General features: G+C 41.7%; 1 protein-coding gene across 2 annotated transcripts in view; it reads left to right on the forward strand.

The window, feature by feature from the left end:
• Positions 1-15,388, forward strand: part of TLN2 (talin 2) — a 248,215-nt gene that overhangs the window by 53,120 nt on the left and 179,707 nt on the right. For both annotated transcript variants that reach the window (XM_077264168.1, XM_077264170.1), the window contains exon 2: positions 13,896-13,928. The gene's annotated coding sequence lies outside the window, so the exon portion shown is untranslated. The remainder of the gene's footprint in view (positions 1-13,895; positions 13,929-15,388) is intronic.

Raw genomic sequence — 15,388 nt, forward strand, 5'->3', positions numbered from 1 at the left:
CCCATATGTGGCGGAAAACTACTATTTGGGTACACGGCAGGGCTCAGAAAGGAAAGAGTGACTTTATGCAACGCAGACTTAGATGGAATGGTCTGCTGATGTCATGACTCGTAATATAAATAGGAAACGTGATTTTTTTTTTTTTTACTTTCATGACTCTATTTTATAAACTTCTGTGAAGCAACTGGGGTTCAAGGTGATCAAAATACATCTAGATACATTAATTGAATGGAATAGTTTACTAAATGGGGTCACCTGTGTGGGTTTTCCCACTTTTTAGTCACACTAGGGCATCTCCGATCTTGACATGGCATCCGCTCTCGAATTCAGCCATTTTTGGGTTAAAAAAGTCAAGCGATGATCCTTTTCCGAGCCGTGCCTTGCGCCCTAACAGTATTTTTCCCCCACACATGGGGTATTGCTGTATTCAGGAGAAATTGCACAACACATTTTGGGGCCCTTTATCTCCTGTTACCCTTGTAAAAATAAAAGTTTTGGGGCTAAAGTAAAATTTTTGTGAAAAAAAAAATAAAAAAATTAAATGTTCATTTTTTTTTTCCCTTCCACATTCCATTAGTTCCTGTGCAGCACCTGGATAGTTAATAAACGTCATGAATGTGGTTTTGAGCACATTGAGGGCTGCAGTTTTTAGAATGGTGTTTCTTTTGGATATTTTCTATCATATAATCCCCACAACGTAACTTCAAATGTGATGTGGCCCCTAAAATGGTTTTGTAAATTGTTTCTTCCTAACAAAAATTGTTTCAAAAATTGTGCTGATGTAAAGTAGACATGTGAGAAATGTTATTTATTAACTATTTCGAGTGACATAACTCTTTAAGGGCATAAAAATTAAAAGTTAGAAAAGTGCAAAATTTCCAAACTTATTCCAAATTTCCAATATTTTCACCAATATACGTAAATCATATCGAAGAAATGTAATCACAATCATGAAGTACAATAGGACATGAGAACACATTCTCCGAATCAGTAGGATACGTTGAAGAGTTCGAGTTATTTCCACATAAAGTGACACTTGTCAGATTTTAAAAAATGAGTATCGGTCTTTGAGGGGTCAGTACTAAGTTGCTTACATGCAAAGTGCTGAAGTAGTCCTGGCATCCAAGATATGCAAGTTTGTACACGGGAAAATTTACTAGGGAGAACTAGTGTTTGGGAGGCTACTAAGCAAACGCTATGCAAAATGCCGTAATGCTGGCACAGAATGTGCGTATTGTTATGCTATTGTCCAGTTAAATATTTTAAGATGTGAACTGCATATACAGAAATTCATATTTTAAGAAATTTCAAGGAAATAATGTTCAGAGTAAGTCATTTGTAAACAGATGGGATTTCCTTTTCTGGTATTTGAGCAGGAGAGTGAACTTAGTTGTGTCCTGTCCCGTTGGCTATGACCACCTGACATGGCCACTGTAAAAGAACTGAGGATGTGCCCACCATGTGCTGAAACTTTCACTACAGCCAATGTTAGAGTACAGAGTACCCTGGAAATCACCACTCGGAAAACTGTTAAAAATGACAAATTTATTAGAGAATTTACAGTACAGACCAAAAGTTTGGACACACCTTCTCATTTGAAGATTTTTCTGTATTTTCATGACTATGATGACTGCTTTGCACACTCTTGGCATTCTCTTGATGAGCTTCAAGCGGTCGTCACCGGGAATGGTTTTCACTTCACAGGTGTGCCCTATCAGATTTAATAAGTGGGATTTCTTGCCTTATAAGTGGGGTTGGGACCATCAGTTGTGTTGTGCAGAAGCCTGGTGGATACACAGCTGATAGTCCTACTAAATAGACTTAGAATTTGTATTATGGCAAGAAAAAAGTAGCTAAGTAAAGGAAAATGAGTGGCCATCATTACTTTAAGATATGAAGGTCAGTCAGTCTGAAAAATTGGGAAAAGTTTGAAAGGGTCCCAAAGTGCAGTGGCTAAAACCATCAAGCGCTACAAAGAACCTTGCTCACATGAGGACCGCCCCAGGAAAGGAAGACCAAGAGTCACCTCTGCTTCTGAGGATAGGTTTATCCGAGTCACTAGCCTCAGAAATCGCAGGTTAACAGCAGCTCAGATTAGAGACCAGGTCAATGCCATGCAGAGTTCTAGCAGCAGACTCCTCTCTACAACAACTGTTAAGAGGAGACTTTGTGCAGCAGGCCTTCATGGTAAAATAGCTGCTAGGAAACCACTGCTAAGGTCAGGCAACAAGCAGAAGAGACTTGTTTGGGCTAAAGAACACAAGGAATGGACATTAGACCGTGGAAATCTGTGCTTTGGTCTGATGAGTCCAAATTTGAAATCTTTGGTTTCAACCACCGTGTCTTTATGCGAAGCAGAAAAGGTGATCGGATGGACTCTACATGCCTGGTTCCCACCATGAAGCATGGACTAGGAGGTGTGCTGGTGTGGGGGTGCTTTGCTGGTGACACTGTTGGGGATTTATTCAAAATTGAAGGCATACTGAACCAGCATGGCTACCACAGCAACTTGCAGCAGCATGCTATTCCATCTGGTTTGCGTTTAGCTGGACTGTCATTTATTTTTCAACAGGACAATGACCCCAAACACAACTCCAGGCTGTGTAAGGGCTATTTGACCAAGAAGGAGAGTGATGGGGTGCTACGCCAGATGACCTGGCCTCCACAGTCAGCAGACCTGAACCCAATCGAGATGGTTTGGGGTGAGCTGGACCGCAGAGTGAAGGCAAAAGGACCAACAAGTGCTAAGCATCTCTGGGAACTCCTTCAAGATTGTTGGAAGAGCATTTCCTGTGACTACCTCTTGAAGCTCGTCAAGAGAATGCCAAGAGTGTGCAAAGCAGTCATCAAAGCAAAAGGTGGCTACTTTGAAGAACCTAGAATATAAGACATAATTTCAGTTGTTTCACACTTTTTAGTTAAGTATATAATTCCACATGTATTAATTCATAGTTTTGATGCCTTCAATATGAGTGTACAATTTTCATAGTCATGAAAATACAGAAAAATCTTTAAATGAGAAGGTGTGTCCAAACTTGTGGTCTGTACTGTATATATTAAAAGGAACTTGAACCAATCATTAATGTGACATGTAAGGGAATTAAATAGAGGATGAAATCAAGTAGAAAATGTGGAGGTACTTTGTCTATCCCCCACCTTTTTCTACTTGATTTCATCCTTTTCTGAATTCTCTTACATGTCACATTCATGATGGATTCATGTTCCTTTTAATATTTATTCTCTAATAAAATTGTAATTTTTTATATATTTTTTTTGTGTAGTGTTTTCCTGGGTACGCTGTATCCTAACTTTGGCTGTATATTGTGTTAGAACCCACTTATATATCTACATATGATGGGGAGTTTAACGCTGAGATGTCTCTAGCCCCTATAACCATGTATATATGTTTTTGGACATTTTTATGGTGAAACTTTCACTTAGGCCGGGGTGACACTACCTTATAAGACTGCCGAGTGCTATGTGATAAAACATGGCGTGTCACTCTGCCCAGTGTTATTATATGAGCAGCTCAGTGATTATTTTCTCATGCCGATTCAGCAGCACGCTGCAATTGGCGGCAAGACTCTGCTCACTTGTACCCATACAAGGCTATGGGCGCTTATGAAATATAGGACTGAACTCTGATGTGCAGTGCGATTCCAGCAGACACCGGCTGCAGAGGAGATGGAGAAATTACTTTCTCCATCTTCTCCACAGCTGTGCTGCGATCCGGTCATGTGAGAGCAGCGGCGTACACCGCGCTGACAATCAGATCACACTCGCAGCAGAGCAGGAGCCGAGTGTCATTAGCATATAGCCTCCGATGCTCTATGCTAGTGTGACTCCGGTCTTACACCAACACTCTTTAATAGTTTTACACTAGTTGGCAGTAAAACTATCAATTGCTTTTAACCCCTTCAGCCCCCAAGCCTGTTCCCACCTTCATGACCAGGTTATAACTCTGAAATGCTTCAACAGATCCCGCTGATTCTGAGATTATTTTTTTTCATTACATATTGTACTTCATGATAGTGGTAATATTTCTTTGAAATGACTTGCATTTATTTGTGGAAAAAATGGAAATTTGGCGATAATTTTTAAACTTTTAATTTTTATGCCCTTAAAGAGTTATGTCACTCAAGATTCATTACGTCAGCAAACCTAATTTTATCTCATTAGAAAGTTAGAAGGGTTAAAAGTTTGCCAGCAATTTCATCAACATGAACAGAAACACGTGAAAAAGATTACTCTGTTTGTTATGACTCTGTATACCGGTAATAAACGAGTTTCACTTTTTGTTTTGAAGAACGGAAATAAATTAACTTTTTGATGGCATTCTAATTTTAGAAGCAACTATATTTCAGAGATTTAAACGTAAACCCCAGTGCAAGTGCAGAGCGCAGGATAAATGTGCGCCAAGCCTTACTGCAGTCTTTGGGAGGCAGAATGAACAAATCAACAGCAAGTAAAGAATCGGTCCAGTTTATTTTTAGTCGTTACTCGTAGAAGTGATTAGACAACTTTATTTTTTGGGTCGGTGTGATTACAGCGATACCAGTTTTATATCGAGTTTTTATGTTTGGATGCTGTCACACATTAGAAGATGCTTTTTATTTCAAAAACTAGTTTTTGCATCGCCATATTTTGAGCTACAATTTTTTTCCATATTTCGGCCGACAGTTATTTCAGGGCTTGTTTTTTTTTTTTTGGACATGTGACATTTTTTTGATCGCTTTCTATTCTGATTTTATTGAGGCAGGATCAGCAAAAACCTTCAATTCAGGAATTGTTTTTTTTTTTTTTTTTTTTTAAATTGTTCCGCATGTGGTAAGATTGATAAGACAGGTTTATACTTCGGGTTAGTACGATTACAGCGATACCAGATTTATGTATATATTTTTTAATGTTTTATCTTTTACACAAAAACTTTTATAGAAAAAAATAATTAGTTTTGAATGGCTTTATTCTGAGAGCTATAACTTTTTTATTTTTCCACTGGTGGAGCGGCACGGTAGCTTGGTTTTTGCAGGACAAGATGACATTTTCAGCGATAAGTATTATTTACATTCATCTTATTGATGATGTTTTTTTCCCACTTTTTGTTAGGCGGTATGATGATAAAGTATCATTTTTGTCACCTTTTTTTGCGGCCTTTACTAAAGAGGTTAACTAGTGGGACAGTTTTATAGATCGGGTTGTTCCGTATTTGGCGATACAAAATATGTGCATTACTTTGTTTGTTTTTTTCATAAAAATATTTATGGATACAATGTATTTTTTTACAATTATTTTTATAACTAGATGGAGGCCCGATGCTATCGCATCGGGAGGGCGGTAATGTCACTATGGGGGCAGGCTTTGCAGCGTTGAGAATCTCTCCCCCATGTGCTCACCCACCTATCCACTCTCTCTTTCCCCATGTGCGGACTTCTCCTGTCTGTGCTCTCTTCTTTGACCGGTCTACCCCATGTGCTATCTCCCTTGTCTGCTGTCTCTCTCCTTCCTTTGCTGTGTTCTCCCCTCATGTGCTGTCCCGTTTGAGCTGTCTCCCCCCTGTTCTCTGTCTCTGTGCGCTTTCTCTCTCCCCCATCTGCTGTCTTCTCTTATGTCATCTCTTCTTTGACCTGTGTACCCCATGTGCTCTCCACCTTGTCTGCTGTCTCCACCGTTGTGCTGTCTTCTTCCCTCATGTGTTCTCTTGTTTGAGCGGTCTCCCCCCTGTGTCTCTTCTTTCCTATGTGCACTCACCCCTCCCCCTGTGTAACAGTGTATGTGTGCGGTGCGACGGTGTTCCGCTGGTGGTACCGTGCAAGAGGCTGGTACAACCAGCAGTTTCCATATTGAGACACCCATCACTTGGGTGTCCCAATATGGCATTCGATGAACTTCCGCCGCTTGGAATTCTGGGATCCGGATACATCTGGATGGAACAGGATGTGAAGACATTACAAGGTAAGTATATATTAAGATTTTTTTCACATTTTTTTTTTCCTTGTCCCACTAAGGGACTTTAAGTTTTTGCAATCTAAACGCATGTAAACTATAGCAAAATAGAAGGTTTCCTATGCTTTACAAACTTCACTGACATACAAACTTGCTACACCATGTTCCGAGCATGTTGTAGCAAGTTTACTAGCTCTGGTGACCCAGATATCGATATGACGACATCAGGTCACCATGGCAACAATCGGCTCCTGCAATGACGACACAGTGGATCGGGAGCAAGAAGTGGCTACCTCCCTCTGCTTTCCTGCTTAATATTGTGATCGATTTTGATTGCAGTATTTCGGTGGTTACAGTGCCGGGAGTGGTGCGGGCACAGCTCCTGCGCCGAGTGCCGGGTGTCTGCTGTCAAATTCGGCTGACACCCTCCGGCGATCGCGCTTGCACAGTCCCTCTTTCTACCTGTGCTAGTCTTCATTCATTATTGTATGGCAGGGACCTACATTTAATTATTCTTAAAAGCCAGCGTTTAGAGGTGGCATTACCTATCGTTCAGGGCTGGACCGTTCCCAAGAACCAGTCAACCACTATGCCTGACAAAAATAGTTGTTGGCATTGAAACTCAAGAGTGATTTATTTAATGGATGCAAATTCTGCTACTAAAAAGTTGCTACTCACTGCTAGAGTTCTCATGTAAAGCTCCTGAATTCTGACTAATTTATTCCACTCATGCCTGGGGTAGTAACCTACTGTCTACAGAAACTTTGTTTAGTAGTTAAAGTAAATAAGCATTTAATTACTTTGTCTCCAGCTGTCAGTCACTTTGGATCTAGAATCTAATTTTTCATTAATGTGGATTTGTGACAGCTATTAGTCTGGTCTCGTATACACATGCACACTCAGTTTGGCCTCAGTACATGTGTTCACAGTGTGTAGAGGGCAGACAGTTCTGGTAGTGCATTCCTGGATGTGATCCTCAAGGATACCCCCCCCCCCCCCAACCCATCCCCAGAGAAGAGTTGGTGACCACGCTCACTTGGTAACCAGACTAAATTTTACATACAGGCAAGAGGGAACCAACAGGAATGCCAGATCTTAGAGAACAGCAGCCTTTACACAAGTTTAAAAATTACATAATTCTGGCAAGTGACAGGTCCTCATTAAAGAAGCACCCCTCCAATCAAAATTTGTATCCTCTTAATATATTGCAATAATCATATTATACAGCACTGTGTACTTACAGTTGCTCATATTGCCCTTCTTACCACTTGATTCTTCTGATTACCATTAGGTCTATGAAGTCACTTGATTGAAAACTGACTAGCTGAATCCTTCTAAGCTCTATGTGGAAACAGGAGGTCAATTTTCCCTGTATGACTTACCAGTCACGGGAAAAGTCCGTGGGAGGCAGGGAGGAGGCGCTGGGCTGAGCAGCTGGGTCAGGAGTTGGAGAGAGGGATGATGTCTGCAAGAACAAGGATCTTCATGTTTTACATAGAGCAAAGAGAAGAATTAGTTGAGTAGAAAGTCAAAATGAGCAAATGTAAATACACCGTGCTATATAATGACGACTGTAATATATTAAGAGGATAAAAACGTTGATGGGTGAGGTGGGGGGGGGGAATATCCGTGGTCCCTTCCTAGGCTATTAATATCAGCTCGCAGCTGCCTGCCTAGCCTTTGCTGGTTATTAATTATAGGGGTCCCCATGTCATTTTTTTTTTGGGTCCCCCTATTTTAATAGCAAGTAAAGGCTAAGTATACAGCTGTGAGCTGTATTTTTAAAAAATTATTTAGTAAAAAAACAAAGTAAAGGACATTACATATTCCTTTGTGGCTGGTGTCACACTTGCGAGTGTAATGTGAGAAACTCGCGCGAGTCTCTCACATCAACACCCTGCACTCGGGACCGGAGTGTGCGGCTGCATGTATCTGTATGCTGCGGCACATGTCTGTCCTAGTGCCGGCGGCAGTGCCGGGTGTTGATGCGGGACACTTACATCACACTCGCAAGTGTGACACCGGCCCGACACGTACTTCCGGATGTTATTACGCATGTGACTAATAATTAAATGTGGTTTTACCGCATCTAATGATAGTCTATGGGAAATTTACGCTGCGGGGACTGAGCGTCTCCGCATCGTAAATAGACATGCTGCGGTCTATAAAGACGCACGGCACGTGGGTATACGCAGGTCTGCCGCCTGTGTCTCTGGACGCATAGTGGAGATGGGATTTCATGAATTCCCATCCACTATGCTGTAACATCTGGCCGCTGCGGGTTGGGCACTGCAGATGTACATAGCGTCCAACCTGCAGCAACTACTGACCGTGTGCACATACCCTATCGGCAAACAGGAAATCGCTTTTTGTTTTCCTTACCAGAAGACGACTTTCAATTACCTTTTGTTTTAAGTGACAAAAAAAGCATGTAATGAAAAGTCATGCGGAAAAAAAACGCATCAAAAACGCTAGTGACCTCAGATGCAGATGTTACCTGCGTCAAATCCTGAGCAAATACTGAGCCAATCCTGACCGTGGAAACACCCCTCACTGTATAATTGGTTTATCGTTGTTTTCTTTTTGCAATATATTAAAATCCGTTTGTCTGATACTTTGCTCGTCTATCTCAAAATTTCAATAGTAGCTTAAAAAAGAATATTCACGTATTATGGCGCGCAGTCTTCATGCGAATGTAAATTCCCACATGGTAGATGTAGTCCGCACAGATTTCACTTCTTGAATTGCAGAAGTTGATACCGCTGGTGAAAATTGGTTGCAAATAAACCACGTAAAATTTCTGATACCCAGTTTCTGTGATTTGTTGCCGTCTTTTGGGGGCTTATTTATAAAGCAATAGCCTTAAAAAATCTGATGCATTTACCTTTTTTTTTAAATTTTTTTTTTTTTATATCCAATACTGACGTAGAAAATCATAATAGAATCTTTGAGAGACATCATTAATCAGTTAACGAGTATTCATAAGCACACAATTATTCGCTGATGTATACACGTTTATTGGGTGATCAGAACATTTATAACTGCAAATAAAAACATTCTTGGCAGCACATCGTCTAAGATACAACGGGATGTGCTAACAATGATATGATACTGTATGGGAATAGACCCAATGGCGCACATATCATCGATGTAACCCACAAGGGCCCAAGAGGTAAGGGGGCCTATTCCCACCTCCGAAACTAGTGGAATTGTGCTTTATGATTAGCTATTCGACTTCAAAGGGTCCAAATACTGTTTTTGCACAGGGTCCCTCTTCTTTTTGTGTCCGCCAGTGGCTAGATTGATCATATCTGATCATTCTGTCCCCATAATTGGTCATCGGCCTGTGTAAATAGGCTGGTAAACAAGTGCCCAATGACCTGTTCTGAAACCACCATACAGCTTGAGGGTCAAATATTCTTTGCTATAGTGTAGTTGTATGTACTCGTCGTGTTCAGTGGGTGTCTGAGAGTACAACAGACAGAAATCACATTTTCACCAGCAGAAACATTGGGAAGAACAATTGAGTCTGGTCTGCCCTTCCATTGTGTTTTCTTATTCTTCCTGTGCTCCCTATCTGGCAGGCTCTCCTCTGAGGTCATATGCCCCATATCCACCCACCCACATTCCTGTCGTAAAGCGTCAACTCTCCATTCCCCTATGACTGCAAGCGATCGGCTGCAGGGAGAATAAAGCTTCATTTTTTTCCCTGTACCAGTATGTTTACAAGACATGATATAAATGTAAACACTATCTGTAATTACCACTTTATCTGCAGGTAAATGGCATTTTTGAATATGTCAGGTTTTAAAGAGTTCCTGTCACCAGATCATAAGTGGCCAGTTGTTGCTATTTTCTTTTCATTCTCGTTATTCCTCTGCTTTTTGCCTTTGTTTTAAATCTGCCATCTGGTTTCAGAAATACGGGCCTTTTTATATAGTGAAACCACAGAAATGAGCCAGAACATAAGTTGGAGTACGTGCAATGTTTAGGTACACGTTCATACTATGACCTTTATACAGACAAAACCCAAGAGAAAAAAATCCCACAATGAGCATATATCCTGTAGTAAATAAATATTACATGTAAATGACATGGGGTACTTGGTTAATACAAATGTGATCAAAAAGATTGAATGGCTTCTGGCCTGTGGGTGGGCTCACTCCATACACTTGTATAGAGCCGAGGCCGCTCCCCGACCAGTGACGCGGCCGCGGGTGGCGGCCAGTGGGTGGGTCCGACTAGAGGGTGTGGTATTGTTCCATACAAGTGTATAGAGAGCGGGGCTGTGCCCACTGGCCGTTCCTGGGTCTGAAACTGGCGAATCCACGCTGCGCACAGTGCACACGGTTGGGGGGATTCAGACTGACTGCAGACTTATTGGTTTTGGCTGGACATCCCCTTTAAATTGACATAGAGCAGCATATAAAACCCGTAATACTCTTTATCATATATATATTTTTCCCTTGGTAAGAGCATGTGTAAGCTACGTGCGGCTGGAATAATGCCATCTGCAATATAATGGAAACAACTGGATGCCGTGTTTGCAGTAATTTCACTGCTATGAAAACAAAGGCCGAATGTCTGTAGTCCTATATACTACATAAATGTTACCCCGGATACATCTTCAAAGGAATGCCAAGATTGTGTTTTCCTTATGGAGACACTGCTCCAACTTTCCCATCATTGGTCCTCTGTCTTTCTGAGAGAAATCCTTGACATTTTTTCACAACTGTGCTCTATTCATGTGTAGGAAGAGCTGAATGCAGGGGGCCAGAATCAAGCTCCGCGCATTTCTTCATCAGATTAATATCCGGCTTAGGCAGAGCCAAGTGCTATTTCCAATGCTGCCTGTGTTCACTGCTATCTCTCCAGTCGAGGCAAGCTCGGGTTGCAATTCTTTTTTTGGCTTTGTGTCTCTTAAGGCCAGCTCTTACTTTCAGTGTTTACTAGCATACACGGCCGGATTTATTAAAAACTATTTTAAAAGGTGCTCAAACTGGTTAATGAGAGGTAAAAAAAAAAAAGAATCGGCCAGCACAAACATTAACTTGTCTAAGGGCTATCCTAACTCGTGGATATGTTAGGAATGTCCAATATTTTCCAAACTTCTACTAAATAAATGGAGAGACACAAATACTTGGCCACCTCTCCATTTTTGGTGACTCAAAATAGGGTTTGCCTTCTCAAGAAAGGTGCGGTGTCCACATGTTGTTGCAGAGGCACAATAAACTCTCCTCGCTATAAGGGCAGGGTCACACAATCGTTTCACCACATCCAAGAAAAACTGTCCCTTACTCCACAGCACACGTTCACACTGTTTGTTGAGGTTTTTTTTTTACCACCGTAATTGTAAGCGAAAACCAGGAGAGGAAAAGTATAATAGAAACCCGTCACCACTTCTGTATTATCACCCACTCCTGGTTTTGGCTTACACATACTGAGGTAAAAAACTCACCAAATACTCAGTGTGCACGTGTCGTTACTCTGTTCAGACTTTAATCAGGGTTTCCTGAGTTTTTATTGGATGTGGAGAGGGGAAAAAGAAAAGTTTTTTTTTTTATTTTTTATTCTGCTCAGGTCCTGCAAAATCAAATCCATACTCTGTCAACTGAGTGCTTTCTGATTTTCTGCACTGACCCATAGACTTGCACTTGGATATGTCTCCATTTTGTTTTTCCGACCACTTGGTTTAAGGAAAAAAACTACATGTGCACAGCCCCATAGAATATCAGATGTACCATACCTCCCAACTTTTGAAGATGGGAAAGGGACAAGGTTTGCGGCGCGCAACGCGGCAAATTTTAGGCCATGCCTCTGACCACACCCATTCATAATTAGTCACACCTATATCCACGTCCCAACCACACCTATTTAGCACTGCTGATCACACTGTTTTATATACAATAATTATAAACAAAAAAAATATGGCCACACAGTGCTCCATACTGTATAATGGCCACACACAGTGCTCTATACTGTATAATGGCCACACAGTGCTCCATACTGTATAATGGCCACACACAGTGCTCCATACTGTATAATGGCCACACACAGTGCTCCATACTGTATAATGGCCACACATGATGCTCAATACTGTATAATGGCCACACATGATGCTCCATAGTGTATAATGGCTGCACATGATGCTCAATACTGTATAATGGCCACACATGATGCTCCATAGTGTATAATGGCCACACATGATGCTCCATAATGTATAATGGTCACACAGTGCTCCATACTGTATAATGGCCACACATAGTGCTCCATACTGTATAACGGCCACACAGTTCTCCTTACTGTATAATGATCCCACATGATGCTCAATACTGTATAATGGCCACACATGATGCTCCATACTGTATAATAGCCATTGGCCACACATGATGCTCCATACTGTATAACGGCCACACATGATGCTCCATACTGTATAATGACCACACATGATGCTCAATACTGTATAATGGCCACACAGTTCTCCATACTGTATAATGATCCCCCTCACTCCTGTATGCATGGCTCATATTCCCCCCCCCCCTGTATTCATGGCTCGTCTCCCTCCCATCCCATATACATGGCTCATATCCCCCCTCCTGTATGCATGGCTCATATCCCCCCCTCCTGTATGCATGGCTCATATTCCCCCTCTTCCCCCTCCTGTATGCATGGCTCATATTCCCCCCCCCTGTATGCATGGCTCATATTCCCCCCCCTGTATGTATGGCTCATATTCCCCCCTGAATGCATGGCTCATATTCCCCCCTGAATGCATGGCTTATCTCTCCACCCCGCTCCCGCTCCTGCTCCCATCTTGCATGGCGTGCTCCTTCATCCCTCGGTCCCCCATCCCTCATACTCACCTGTCCCTCATACTCACCTGTCTCACATCGTGCGGCCGCGCCGACATCCCCCTCGCTCTGTCCCGACTCCCGGCGCAGCACCTTCCTGCGTGAGCGGTCACGTGACACCGCTCATTAAAGTCATGAATATGCGCATATTCATGACCTTAATGAGCGGTACCACGTGACCGCTCATTCAAGACGAGCTGCGTACGCCGAGACCAGGCATCGCTGGAGCAAGGTGAGGTGAGTATCGTCTTCAAGCAGGGAGGGCGGGATCAGAGCGTCCCATGCTGGACAGCGGGGCGAAGCAACAAAACCGGGACAGTCTCGCACAATGAGGGACGGTTGGGAGCTATGGATGTACTAGTGTTATCTGTGAAAACCACGGGTAACAATTGTCCTAGATAATCATTCCTTTGTTTAAGCCCTAATAGTTTTTTTACATCCAGACATGGACATTTTTTCAGTATGACATACACTAGCCCTGTCTGTGAGCCAGAAGATACCACTTCAGTTACTTCTAGGCTGTAGCCCTCGTGTTTCACAAGGTTTTATCAGCCTCTCCACTTCATCAAGCTTTATATGTACACATGCCATAAATGTCGGAGATGATGATTTCTTTTTTAAAATGGGTTCCCTTCTACATTTTATTAATGGTTCTGTACTCTATAATTGTGCTCCCCGTCTGTCTCCTGGCTTCCACTCCAGTGGAGTTGGGTGGAGGTGGCATCAGGTGACTCCTGCGGGACAGTCTGCTTCCACGTTTCATTTGAGCTGGAAGACAAACAAGTGTCTACAAATGGGGTCTGCAGCTTTACCGAATTGTAAAATCCTCCACATTTACTAGGGAATATGTGCATGTTGAGTAATTGCATGTGATGAACGGGATATGTCAATTATAGAAAGCCTGAGCTAAATTAGGCCACCAGAACCGCGTGTCAGGGGCCTCTTTTCGGATTGAAGTGCATCATTTTTCTTAACTTCGTTATAACACGCACCAAATGCTCCATTTCCAGAAATATCAGAAAACTCTACTTTTTGGTATGTTCATACAGATGTCCTCAGTTAATTGGATGTTTCTAATACCTTTTTCTTTTTATTCTGTAGGTCTGTTAATTGGACAGACTCCAGCACTTAAAGGTATGTAACATTTTGCATTCAAAATTGTTAAAGTGCAGTCCGCTCAATTTGCACCTGCATTGCTCACACCAAGTTTTATCCTTGCTGTTTATTTCCGGATTGGTTAGATTCATAAATTAAAATTTTTTACATTATGGGGAGCTGGGTCATGTGATCCCCATGCACGAATCCAGTCTATGCTTTCCTAGATACTCAGATCAGTATTTCCATGTCTTCAGGTGCTCTTGATTATGGACAAGGCCTTAAAAATAACTGAGGTCGTGATATTGTAGCTGTTTTTTTTCCACTGACTGCAGTTCTAGAAATCGCTAACCTGTCACTTTATTTTTATTCTGTGACCCGCAGAATTATATTAGCACTTATCAAGTCTTGGTTACAGCAGTCAGGTTCCTACCCTCGATGGCATGCCTTACCCTACTTTTTAATTTATGCCCTATATATAGAGTGCTGCTGAAAATAGGATTTTTATGCTAAGGGGTATGAGAGCAGTGATGTAAGACGCTGGGGAGTCCATACACTGCTTACCTCCAGAGTTTATACAACTCCTGCCTGTTTCTGATACTTGAAGCTGCATCTCATCGGAATGCACTGAACTCTCATCAGACACTCCACTGCCTTCTGCTTGTAAAAAAACAAACTTGTCTTGAAACTAGTCACAAGCAGGAGGCAGAGGAAGTGTGAAACTGCATCTCCTATTAATACACTGGACTATCCGCACACAGCGCTACTGCTTCCATAAATGAATGCACTGCAGTCTTGGCACATAGCATGGCTTAAACTTATAGAAATACATTGGACTCATTGCACAGCACTCGCTGATATCAGAAACAGGCAGAGTGCATCAGTGGAGTTTTATATAGCCTCTATTCAGGCAGTTGAATTACTTGTTATTTCGTCGGTAATTGCGCTTGAAGGTAATTGGCTTTGACTATGTCTGGTTGAAATGAACTCAATTTGTATCTTCACTACAGTATGTTGCTGATAGGGGAAAGCTATAACCACCTTCTATCTTGCCTCTAATATGGAGAGTTGAGTAGTGGGTGCTTGAATATCCATATGAAGTCTGTCAAATGCGTGCACAAAGAAACAGTGATCGAAGATATAGTTACTTTTATTGTGCAAAAATGAACAATGTCTGATGCATTAGTTTTATTATGACTTTCTAGATGTGAATACTTTTCTGCCCAATGATAACAAAAGTATTCTCGGAGTGATACCTTTATTGGGTATATCACTCCGAGAATACTTTTGTCATCATTGGGCAGAAAAGTATTCACATCTATTTTTCTGGCTAACACGGTACCACAATATAATTTGTTATTGTACAGTACAGACCAAAAGTTTGGACACACTTCTCATTTTTCTGTATTTTCATGACTATGAAAATTGTACACTGAAGGCATCAAAACTATGAATTAACACATGTGGAATTATATACTTAACAAAAAAGTGTGAAAAAA

Source organism: Ranitomeya variabilis, chromosome 5, assembly GCF_051348905.1.
Source record: "Ranitomeya variabilis isolate aRanVar5 chromosome 5, aRanVar5.hap1, whole genome shotgun sequence".
Classification (NCBI taxonomy): Eukaryota; Metazoa; Chordata; class Amphibia; order Anura; family Dendrobatidae; genus Ranitomeya; species Ranitomeya variabilis.